The 13,019-nt window shown below is 39.3% G+C and overlaps 1 protein-coding gene across 4 annotated transcripts in view; it reads left to right on the top strand.

Annotated features, from left to right (window-relative positions):
• Positions 1–13,019, top strand: part of Cbl (Cbl proto-oncogene) — an 87,314-nt gene that overhangs the window by 12,643 nt on the left and 61,652 nt on the right. The window lies entirely within an intron of this gene.

Below are 13,019 nucleotides of genomic sequence, written 5' to 3'. Positions count from 1 at the left end.
TGTACACACATAGTGAATACATTTAAAAAGTGCTGTTATGGGCAGGTTGAATTTTATGGAGAAAAAACATTTATTTAAAAAATTATTTTGTGTAAGTGTTGTGACACAGTATTGAGTGCTACACATTTGTTTTGAAAACCAAAGACACAGTTAAGATCACAAATAAAAGTTCTTGCCCTTAGAAAACAGGCTTGGAGGGCTGGTGAGATGGCTCAGTGGGTAAGAGCACTGACTGCTCTTCCGAAAGTCATGAGTTCAAATTCCAGCAACCACATGGTGGCTCACAACCACACCCACTGGTGTGTCTGAAGACAGCTACAGTGTACTTATATATAATAATAAATAAATCTTTAAAAAAAAAAGAAAGAAAACAGGCTTGGGTATACCTTTTCTGCCTAGTTGGAAATGCAAATTCCTGATTGGTGGAGAAACTCTTTATTTAAAACAAAAGTAGGCACTGTTCTCTGTGGTTTAAATGAAGTGACTTTTAAAAACTTACTAGTTGTATGTGTGTGTGCCATATATGTAGAGGTCAGGTGGCAGTTTCTCTTCTTCCACCATGTAGGTTCCAGAAATTAGCCAAGGCTGTCCGGCTTGTAGGCAAGTTTCTTCCCATCTGAGCCATCTTGCTGCCCCTCAGATGTAGCAGTTTTTAAGCTTAGTTTTACTTCTCTCTATGTGATCATAGCAGTTTCCAGTGTTTTTTGTCTATTGACTATTGAGCCTTGGCAGAGCAAAAAGAGAAGTGAAGCTAGTAAGAAGCTATTATGAATGGAGCATGTGGCAGCTGTACAAGGACATTGTTGGTTTTCCAGAGCTAAGCACGTGATGTTGACATTGTTCTGAGGAACTCTAAATATATAGCTAGAAATTATAAAAGTCAGCCACTTTTGAAGGATAAATAAAATAAAATTTATCAAATAGAGGGTAAGGCTAAGCAGAATTTTCCTTATTCTTTAGGGTTTTTTGTTTGTTTGCTTTTAAAAAGACAGTGTCTTGCTATATTCTTGGCTCACTTGGTACTCAGTGTGAGCCAAAATTGGCCTCAAACTCATAAAAATTCTCTTGACTCAGCCTCCCAGGTTCTGGGTTTACAGGAGTATGCCACTAACACCCAGCACTTTTAGGAAAATCAAAATTCTTTTTTTTTATGAAATATTTGATATTTCATAGAGAAAATTTGTTTTTTGAGACAGGGTCTCTCTATGTAATCCTGACTGTCCTGGAACTTGCTCTGTAGATCTGGCTAGCCTTAAACTCACAGAGATCTGCCTGCCTCTCCCTGCCATGGTTAAAGGTGGCTTTCATGCCAGGCTCTGTAAATGATTTTTAAAGCTCAGCAGTATGCATTTTTGCCTAGGAAGTTGTTTAACTGGCTGCCAGTGAAAAATCCTCTAAATCATAGAGGCTTTGATGTGTGTTAACTATTCACTTGAATTATTCACAGAGGGCCTTTTTGGAACTCCTTTTAAAGGTTGCAAATGCTTAGGCCATTTTCTTTCCTTAGGGAGTACATTAGCATTAAGAATACACTTACCTGGGCTGGAGAAATGGCTCAATGGTTAAGAGAACTACTGACTGTTCTTCCAAAGGACCCAGGTTCAATTCCCAGCACCCACATGGCAGCTCATAACTATCTGAAGCTCCAAGATCTGACACCCTCACACAGACACATATGCAGACAAAACACCAATGCACATAAAATAAAAATAAACTTAAAAAAACAAAACCAAAAAGAGTGCATTTACCTCTCTGTACTTCCAGTGTTAATGCTCCATAGTGGAGGACTTGGAGTTTAGTGGAATGCTGATTTCCCTGCTGATGCAGTGATTCATCTCAAAAACATTTTGGAAAAAGTAGATGTTTAATCTTCAAACCTTTTTATAAGGTCATATTTTAACAAAGTACAATAACATCTATGAGAACTGCATTGTATGGAGCTGGAGAGATGGTTCATTGGTTAAAAGCACTTGCTGCTTTTGCAGAGTGCTTGGGTTTGGTTCTCAGTACCCACATGGTAGCTCACAACAGTCTGTGACTTCAGAGTCAGTGCTTCCAGTGCCCTTTTCTAGCCTCCCTAGGCAATGGATGCATGTGGTACATGTACATTCATGCAGACAAAACACACACACACACACACACACACACACACACACACACACAAAAGATTCTTTGTTTTTTTTGAAGTGCATCATACAAGTTTAAAAATGCACATTGAGTATTTTGGAAGCTAAGTATGATGGCTCAGTCTTATAAATCCCAGTCTGAGGCAGGAGAATTGCTACAAGTTTGAGGCCAGTCTGGGCTACAGAGTGAGACTCTAATTCAAAACAAAACAAAGCAAAACACAAATAAATAAAAAAGCAAAGAATTTTATAGATTTTTGTGTTGAGGTATGAAGCTGTCTGTTTTTTCAAAAACATTGTCATTGTCAGTAAATACATTGTATATTGCAGGGGGCATATTCTATGTAATACCAGAGAAATTTTAGTTTAATTAAAATTTTTTTTATCATTAAGGGACATTTATCTTTCCACCAACCCTAAAGATGGTAGGTATATACTACATTTTAACTTCAACTTTAATAGGAAATATGCTAATAAATACTTTTAAAAAATATTTATTTTATGTAAATGAGTACACTGTAGTTGTCTTCAGACACATCAGAAGAGGGTGTCAGATCACATTGCAGATGGTTATGAGCCATCACTTGGTTGCTGGGAATTGAACTCAGGACCTTTGGAAGAACAGTCAGTGCTCTTAACCACTGAGCCATCTCTCCAGCTTTAATAAATAATTTTTTGAAAGGTGTGTGTGTGTGTGTGTGTGTGTATGTGTGTGTGCACACATGCTCAAACAGACCAAAAGGATGTTTTAGATTCTCCTGGAAATGGAGTTACAGGCAAGATTGGGTACTAAGAACTGAACTCCAGTCCTTTGAAAAAAGCAAGTGCTTGTAACCAGTGAGCCATGTCTCATGCCACACATGTTTTAAAGTAGGAAGAATATATGAGCATTTGGATATATAAATATAAATGCCTTTTTGTCGTTATTTACTTTATTTACATGTATGTCTGTGCATATGTCTGTGTGACATGAGTGCAGGTGCCCATGTAGACCAGAAGAAAGGTCAGATCCCTTGGAGCTGGAGTTACATCGGATTAGAGTACTGATGTGGGTACTGGACAGTGGACTTTTCTTAAGTGCTGACCCATCTCTCCAGCCCTAATGTGAATGATTTTGTTGTTAGTGTTCTAATTTAGGTTCTGTGTATGAGGGATTTTTGTTTTTTTTTGTTTTGTTTTGTTTTTTTGTTTTGTTTTTAGCTTGAGTGTATGTATGTATACCCTGTGCATGCCTCGAGCCAAGAGTTTAGAAGAGGGCTTAAGAGTCTCTGGGACTGAAGGTTTAGATGTTTGTTAGCCAAAATGTGGGTGCTGGGAACTGAACCTGGTTCCTCTGTAATAGCAACAATTAATTAGTCTTAACATCTGAGCCATTTCCGTCTTCATTCTCCCAATGTGAATGTTTTTGGTTAGAAGTTATACTTGGCTTGATTTCTTTTTTTTTCCCCTTTCTGTTTTTTGTTTTGTTTTGTTTGAGACAGGTTCTCACAATGAAGCCCTGGCTGTCCTGGAACCTGCTGTATATATCAGGATGACCTCAAACTCACAGAGATCTACCTGCCTCTGGGATTAAAGGCATGAGTCACTACTCCTGTCTTGGCTTCTATCTCTGAAAGGGTGAATGCTTTTGCAGGGGGCTGGTTCTTCTGTTATTTAATTACAGTATTTTGCCTCTGTCTTGGTTTCTGTAGACGGTAGGATTGAGAAGGTAACTGTCATGGGCCAGGGCAGTAGGAGTAACGTTAATGGCTTCTGGGAGTCAGCAAAGGGTGATGTGAAGTCTATCATTTTGCCTATATTTTTTATTTTAATACATGCAAACTCAGAAATGTGCCCCAAATCAAGGAGAGGCTAAAACACAAGTTTGGTATGCTACTTAAATTGAAATGCAGCAACGGTTCACCAGTGCAGTCTTACTGCTGGTCAGCTCTGTGTGTGTGTGTGTGTGTGTGTGTGTGTGTGTGTGTGTGTGTGTGTGGTTTTGTTTTGAAACAGGATCTAGTTATACCGTAAGCTGGCTTTGCCCTCATTTCCCTGCCTTGGTGTTGGAGCTTCCTGAGTCCCTGTAACTGCAGATTCATGCCATAGCTCCTAGCTACCGCTATGTCTTCCTCTCAGTGCTTCAAGAGAGCTTGTATGGAAATGGGAGGGGACCTGTATGCATCAGATGCTTCCTTCATTGCTAGTCGGGAGGTCCCTTCATCCACATTTTATGAGACAGGTTTTATCTCTTTATAGGTAAGAGTATTGAGGCCCAGAGGTTGAGTTTATTCAAGGTAAATGACTGACGCAGGATATTTTGATATGGTTGGTTGATAGACTCTTACCATATACTAAAAATGATTTTTAGTCCTTCTAAATGCTAATTGAAAACTTAAGTCTTATCTCCTAAGTAATTCCTAAGCAAATCCATAAATTTCTTAATTGCACATAGTGCCTTGTTGGCTGCACTTTAGTCTAATTGACCTTTGTACCCCTCCCAGTCCTCAGGTAAGTCCCAGCTCATGATACCTTAGGACTGTTGAAGTAGGTGTCTTGTTGGCTATTCTGCTGATTTTACAGACCAGACTTTGTCTTGTGATTTCAGCTCTCAGCATAAATATCACCTGGTAGAGACCTGTGTTCTGGTTAAAGCAGCCACCCAGCACTTTGTTATATTACCCTACTTAACTCTGCACAGAACCTGGTATTTCCTTTGTTGACAACCCTCCTTCCTGATAACTTCTGTCAGATTCAAAGACCTTTTCTTTGCACTTCATTTCCCAGAATGACATATATATTGAGAAAGACTGAAACCATCAGGCTCAGTTTAGTTGCCTCTATATCTGTCTACACATCTCTGCTGTCTAAACTCAGTCTGGTCCCCTTTCTTCTACTTGTAGGAGGTGTCTGTTTAGATATCGTGGTCCTTCTGACTCTCATTTCAAGTTTCATTCTTACTGTTTTATCAGAACTTGTTAGTGTTCTCTTCCTTTGTTCTCAGTGTGAAACATACAGCTAACTCTGAAAATAAAAATCTGCTCTGGGGATGGCTCAGTTGCTAGTGCTTGTCTAGTGTCTATGATGATTCAGGTTCTATCCCTAATAGTACGCAAGAAAGCACACAGGGAATGGTGTTACATGCCTGGAATAGTGGCCAATCTGGGATGAGACCTTCATAAACACAAAGTTTTCAATCACAGAGCTTTTGTGATCTTTGAATTCTTTTCTTCAATTGGCACATACAAATAATACATATTTATGGCATATGCTAAGTTCCCAGCTGCTTAGTGTCAGTTTCCTCTCTACTCAAGACGCACCATACTTTAGGGTGCTACCATGTAGTAATTTTTATTATTATAAAGTATATTTTGAGTTGTAGCATCAAATTTACAATGAGGTTTTGGAATGTAACATAACTCGGGAATCATTTGTTTTGTTAATATGAAATTTTAACGACTGAGCTTAGAATATAGCGGTATTCTGAATGGAGCCTTTTTTCTTGACCAAGTTGTTCCCTTTTTTAGTACTTCATAGAAGGAGCAGCTTCCTGAAGTAATATTAAAATATTTATGTGTTGAGCTGGAAGAACTGGCACACGCCTTTAATCTCAGCACTTGAAAGGTAGAAGCAGGTGGATATCCAAGAGTTCAAGGACCGCCAAGGCTACACTCAGAGAAACCCTGTTGGAAAACAAAAGAAAAAATCTTTATGCATCAAATATTTTTGATGATTTAGCTTATCTTTATTTGCTAGCGTTATAAAGGGCTATTTTTCAAGAGTATACCAGAAATGATCTGCTGCTATATACTTAACATACATATTAAAGTGATAGCTTTAAAGCCTATGTATTGTGTTTTCACTTGAAGAGTCCATGATGGTTGGCTATTAAATTGGATTTTTGCAGTTTGTTTGTGTGTGTGTTTTTATGGAGTCAGCATTTTATATAGCCTAGGTAGGCAGGGAATTACTTGCTCCTTTCTGCCTTTGAGTATTGGCATTATGTTGGGAGTATTATAGGTGTGTGCTGTCACACCTAGCAGCTGGGATCTATTTTAAGGAAACATGTCTGAGCATGTGTGTCACCTTGATACTTGTAGTCATGAAGAGTTGAAAACAACATAATTCAAATAAAGTGGATAGCTAAGATATTTATTGAATGAATAGTTTAGACATCACAAAAATGTTTTATTTATTTATTTATTTATTTATTTATTTATTTATTTATAATATGCAAGTACCCTGTAGCTGTCTTCAGACACACCAGAAGAGGGCATCTGATCTCATTACAGATGGTTGTTGGCCACCATGTGGTTGCTGGGATTTGAACTCAGGACCTCTGGAAGAGCAGTCAGTGCTCTTAACCTCTGAGCCATCTCTCCAGCCCCACAAAAGTGTTTATAACATGCTTTGGGGACACAAGAAAGACGTTCTGCAGGTGTTCTGTCAGTTATCTTGAGCTCTGCCCTAGTCTAGTGCTTCTTTTTCTTCCCTTCTCTCTTCACCCCTTATTCTTACTCTTCCCCTTTTCTTTTTGTTTCTTGAGACACAGTCTGATGTATCCCAGACTGGCCTTGAACTCTTGATCCATCTACCTCTACTTCCTGAGTGCTGAGTTTATAGGAGTGTGCCATTACATCCAGTTAGTAATCCACATATTTATTTTAACATTTTCTTTTTGCAGTTTTATAATTTCAACACTCAGTAGTTAGTTCTCTGTACTGATTATGGTTTTGTTTGTTTGGTTTGGTTGTTGCTGCTGCTGTTTTAGTGGTAATAGGGATGTAGGTTAACCATGTATATAGATCTTTTTGGGTGAGTCTTACTATGTTTTCTGGACAACTACATTTGGAAGTAGTATGGGCCATTATCACTCCTTCTGGTCCAGACAGCATTGTGGAGCCTGGTACCTTTGTGCATATCTGAAGGTCCCTGTCTTCCTCATTTCTGGATTTCCCCCTTGTTTAAACTATGCTTTGTAGTCCAAGCAGGCCTGGAACTTGAAGCAATCTTGGACAGACTTCTGACCTCTGCTGTTATAGATATAAGCTACCACTCTTAAACTAGTCTGTTTCTAACCAGCGACACTGAGAGCAAAGTTAGAAGATACAGAGCATTTATCTAGGCCAGTAGTTCTTAACCTGTGGGTTGTGCCCTCTATCAGGGCCACATAGATATCCTGCATATCAGATATTTACATTATGATTTAGAACACTATCAAAATTAGTTATGAAATAGCAATGAAATACTTTTATGGTTGTGGGGGTCCCCACACCATGAGGAACATTATTAAAGAGTCACAGCATTAAGAAGGTTGAGAACCACTGATTTAGGCAGTGAGAAAATTTAAGGTCAAGTTCTGAAAAGACAAATCAAGCTCTAAGAACTGAGTCTTATGTTGAAGATAAAACATAGGAAAGGGCCTGGGAAAGCCAGGCAGTGGTGGCGCACGCCTTTAATCTCAGCACTTGGCAGGCAGAGGCAGGCAGATTTCTGAGTTCGAGACCAGCCTGGTCTACAGAGTGAGTTCCAGGACAGCCAAAAAAAAAAGTCCATTTCAAGTCTGAGAAAGAATAGGCAGAAAAAGTTTTTAACAATAAGTTGTCTGAGAAATCTCTAATAAAAACCATGAAACTACAAATTAAGGAAGCTTTATCAGCATCAAGCAGAAAAATACAAAGCAGACACTAGCTATTACACTCCAATGTAACACCGCTGAAAGCTGATGTGGGATGCTGTTTCATTCCTAGGGTAACATTGCAGATGGGGAACTCACAAAGTCCAACATGGTAAACCAATGAGTTGGTGTGTATTTAATTTTAATTGTATGTGTATGAGTGTTTTGCCTGCATGTGTATCTGTGCACCACTTGTGTGTGTGGTGCTCATGGAGGTTGAAGAGGGCACTCAGATGATTATGAGGTACTTTGTGGGTCCTGGGAGTCTAAAGGGAGATTCTCTAGAAGAGTAACCAGTGCTCTTAACCATTGAGCCATCTTTTTAGCCCCAAAGAAGTAAATTTTATTGGAGTCACAAGAGTGGGTGAAGGAATTGCTTACAGAATCAGAAATGGCGCAAAGATGACCATATCACCAAAGCCCACCCCAGTGTGGAGCAGCTTACACAATCTGGAAACCTGCAGGCAGCTCAACAGATTGGAGAAGTCTTTCTAGGTAGCTCAATTGGTTGGTCTTTGCCTCTTGTAGGCATCTCTTGGCAGTTTATTTATGCTGGGGAGGGAGGACCCAGTAAACCTGGTCAGTTTCAGAGACTTCCTGAAGTCTTTGAGTTTACTTCTTATATTTAATATTTTTTTTGTTTTATTTATTTTTTATTTTTTATTTTTTTTTTTTTTGAGGTGGTAACTCAGGAAGGCCTAACTTGAGATATTCCTGTTTCTGCTTTGGGGGTATTGAGATTGCAGGTATGCACAACCATTCTTGGTCAATGCCATTCATTTTAAATGTCAATTTAAATTGTTTTAAAATTATAAAGTACTTAGGAGTTTTGGTTGAGATTTTATTTATTTATTACTTTAAAAAAGTAACAAAAACAGACACATACACAAAATCAAGGCCTTAACTATGTAATACTGGCCGGCCTGGAACTCATAGAAACTTGCCTACCTGTGCTGGGATTAAATGTGTACTCCACTATACTTAACCAAGGGGTGGTGTTAATATACCCATCTGTAATCCGGTTTACTGGAGTAACATTATTTTTAATATTTATATAGTTTAATATTGGTCTTAATGTTTTTTTTAAAATCAATTCTTGGCTTTCTTTTCATGGACAGTTACATAAAATACATTTTTGTTTGTTTGCTTTTGTTTTTTCAGACAGGGTTTCACTGTGTCCTGGAACTTGCTCTGTAGTCAAGGCTGGCCTCATACTCAGAGATCTTGCCTGCCTCTGCCTCCTGAGTGCTGGGATTAAAGGCATGTGCCACCACTGCCCAGCTTACATTTGTTCATTTTTATTTTTGAAAATTTAAAATTTGGGCTGGAGAGATGTTTCAGTTTTTAAGAACATTTGTTTTTGCAGAGGACCCCGTTCCAGTACTCACATGGTGGTGGCTCACAACCATCTGTACCTCCAGCTCCAGGGCATCTCATGTCTTTTCCTAAACTGCGCATAGGCACAAACATATACGTATGTAACTAAAATAAAAAATAACAAAAGATGGCCATCTAAACTTCATATACACACACAGGAACACTCATGGTACTTTTCTGTTGCTATGATAAAACACCATGATCAAAGTCAACTTAAAGAAGAGAGGGTTTGTTTTTGCTTATGGTTCCAGAGGGATGAGAGTTCATCATGGTGGGGCAGAGATGCGGCTTCAAGTGACAGGTATGGCAGCAAAAATGGGAAGATAAGAGATGATACTCAACTGCAGGTATAAAACAGAGACCAAACTGGAAGTAGGGCACAGTGATATACTCTCAAAGCATGCCCTGGTAATGCATTTCTCTAGCAAGGGTACGCCTCCTAAACCTCTCCAGACAGCACCTCTGACTGGGGACTCCAGTGTTCAAATACCTGGGCTTATGTAGGGTGCAGTTCTCATTCAAACCATCATTGTGTGCTGGTATGGGTGTAGGCATGCACATGCCACACTGCCTGTGTGTGAAGGTTAGCAGTCAACTGGTTCTCCTTCCATGTGTGTTCTGGGAATGGAACTTAAGTTTGTCAGGCTTGATGGCAAGAGCTGTTACCTGCAGAGCAGTCTTGTAGGCCCTAGATGGCCATTTTTGGATATTAATATGATCATACATATATGCGTATGTACATATAATATGCATATGTACTTATATACGTAGGTGTAGTGCATATATTTTGTTTGTTTGTTTTTAGTTAGCAGAATGGGTTTCATTATGACATTTTCTGTTAGGCATAAACTTTTTGCAACCTACTTTTAATAAGGGTTTAGCTTCTTCTCTAGCCCACCACCAAGCAGAGGTAGTAGAAGAGAAAAGTTATCAAGATACGGGGGAAGTGGACCTGTTCAACAGTAGTTCTTTGGGGGTGAGCTTGATTCTTCTTGGCAGCAGTTCAGTAGTAAACACCAAATATGACTCAGTGGCAGCAGACCAGTCTTCTCAGCAGGCAGACAGAACACACAAACCAGCAACTTCAGTCCTGCCCTCTAGGCAGGCAGACACCACGCATGAACTAGCAGCTATAGTTCAATCGTGAGGAAACTGTAAGGCTCACCAATTGGCCTGAGGTGAGGCTGTGAAAGCAGCAAGCTGCCACAGGAACCTCATGAGCAGTTCTTTGGCAAGTTTCTCTTTGGCATCACTAGTGGAGATCAACAACGCCATGTGAGGGGAACCAATACATATGTGTTGTTAGGGAAGAATAGGGAGGCAGAGCAAACCAAACCAGTGTTCAGTGCTTGTCTCCACTTGTCTGTGGGGTCATGTATATACTCCTTCATCAAGCATCTTTTCACATGCTTGCTATATCCAAACATCCTTTCAGCTATGTCTACTTCAGGAAAACATTCTTTCCGTGTCTGGTCCAGCAAAATATCCTTTCACCTGTGTGCCCCAGCATAACATCATTTGACAAAACTGACTTTCCAAAGAACTAGAAGTTTCCACTACATTTTCATTGTGTGTTTTTCTTGTTTAGACCAATTTTGAGAGAGACATTCACGATGCAGTTAGGATAATGTATTCTCATTGTTAAATAGTACTCTATTGTAGTAAATATACCATAACGTATGTGTCTACAATACATGTGTGTGATTATGAGGATGGCACCCATGCTCTATATTGATATGTGGGTTGGTCCAGTTTTTGTGACGATCTTGTTTCTCTGTATAGCCCTGGTTGTCCTGGAACTCTCTCTGTAGACCAGGCAGGCCTTGAACTCACAGAGATTCATCTATTTCTGCCTCCCAAGTGCTGAAATTAAAGGCGTGTTCCACCACTGCCCAGCATTCTCACATTCTTTTTTTTTTTTTTTTAAGATTTATTTATTTATTATATGTAAGTACACTGTAGCTGTCTTCAGATGCACCAGAAGAGGGCGTCAGATCTCATTACAGATGGTTGTGAGCCACCATGTGGTTGCTGGGATTTGAACTCATGACCTTCCGAAGAGCAGTTGGTGCTCTTCCCTGCTGAGCCATCTCCCCAGCCTCTCTCACATTCTTGTATGTGTATACCAGTACATTTTTCTAGGCATGGAACTTCATGTTCATAGTGCACAATTTTTTAGAGTTTATATATCTTTAATTTTTTTTTTGTTTTGTTTTTTTAAGACAGGGTTGTCCCGCCCCCCCTCCCCACCTTCTACTTCCCTCTGTCCTAGAACTAACTATGTAGACCAGGCTGGCCTGGAACTCACTAAAATGGGCTTATCTCTGCCTCCTGGGTGATGGGATAAAAGTGTACCACCATATATCTAGCTCATAGTATAGAAAATTTCAACCTGACAGACAGTATTGCTGAGCTGTTTCCATGTTGGTTGTGTCAGTTTAGGTTGTTCTAGACAGTATTTAAATGTGCCTTTTGCTTCATTTTCTTGCCCTTGGTTGGGATGGCTAGTGATTTGTCTGATTGTGATTGTAGGGTTTTCAGTCTAGAGTGAGGAGTCAGGTTGGGCACCATCTTGTGTATTTTATTATTGATTCCATCTTTTATAAGGATCCTGTTTTAAGTCTTGATAGTTTGTATATTGTAGGATCTTTCTTAATGACTTGTAGGTGTTATTTATCTATCTTGTATAGATTTGCTTGGATATATACTCTGGATGTGTATATGCTGAAGTATCTTCTGGCTTGTTAATGATGTTACTGTTTGTACATTGTCTGTCTTTCTTCCTCCCTCCCTCTTTCTTTCTTCCTTTCTCCCTTTCTCCCTTCCTTTCTCCCTTTCTTTCTTTCCTTCTCTCTCTCTCTCTCTCTCTCTCTCTCTCTCTCTCTCTCTCTCTCTCTCTCTCTCTCTCTCTCTCTCTCTCTCTCTCTCTCTTTCTTTCTTTCTTTCTTTCTTTCTTTCTTTCTTTCTAATTTGAGACAGGGTTTCTCTGTGTAGCCCTGGCTGTCCTGGAACTCACTCTGTAGATCAGGCTGGCCTCGAACTCAGAAATCCACCTGCCTCTGCCTCCCAAGTGCTGGGATTAAAGGAACGTTGACTTTCTTTTGTTTTTAATTTTTATTCTTTAAATAGGGCCTTCTTACGGAGCTTGCTCACTGCTCCTGATCCTCCTACAGCAATGCCCTAAGTGGTAGGATTTATAGCCTTGTACCAACATGCTCAGCATTCTTGTTAAACAGAAGTTACTTCTTTTTCTTTACCTCTTTTGACTTCTGAGGTAGTAGAATTTAGATAATATTTTCCTTTATGGTTTATGTTTTCATGATTCTTTTTAAGGAAAACCTTTTTTTTTTTTTTTTTTAAATCATGATCATACAGCTAGTTTTCACGTACTGTAAAGCTCTCTAGACTTGTCTTTTCCATTCAGTATCCCATTATGGAAACTTGATTATTCTAACAATTTTTTTTTTACACATGAGACTTCCTTGATACAGATGGACAATCTGTGCACAATCTGTGTCTGTGTGGTTTCTTTCTGAACTTTCATCTAGTATTGTCTTTTCCAGACCCAGGAAATAATGGTGTAAAAAGCACGACTAGGCAATAGGAATAAATACAAATTACCAGGTTTTAAAAGAAATAGAAGATGGACCATTTACAAGTAAAGATTATTGCCAGGCGGTGGTGGCGCACGCCTTTAATCCCAGCACTTGGGAGGCAGAGGCAGGCGGATTTCTAAGTTCGAGGCCAGCCTGGTCTCGGACAGGCTACACAGAGAAACCATGTCTCGAAAAACCAAAAAAAAAAAAAAAAAAAAAAGTAAAGATTGTTATGTTGTATTTAATATGCCAATTGTGGTGGCA

The sequence above is a fragment of the Mastomys coucha genome, unplaced genomic scaffold (genome assembly GCF_008632895.1).
Source record: "Mastomys coucha isolate ucsf_1 unplaced genomic scaffold, UCSF_Mcou_1 pScaffold23, whole genome shotgun sequence".
Lineage (NCBI taxonomy): Eukaryota > Metazoa > Chordata > Mammalia > Rodentia > Muridae > Mastomys > Mastomys coucha.
The sequence above is the reverse complement of the archived record's forward strand: the minus strand, read 5'-3'. Positions and strand labels throughout refer to the sequence as shown.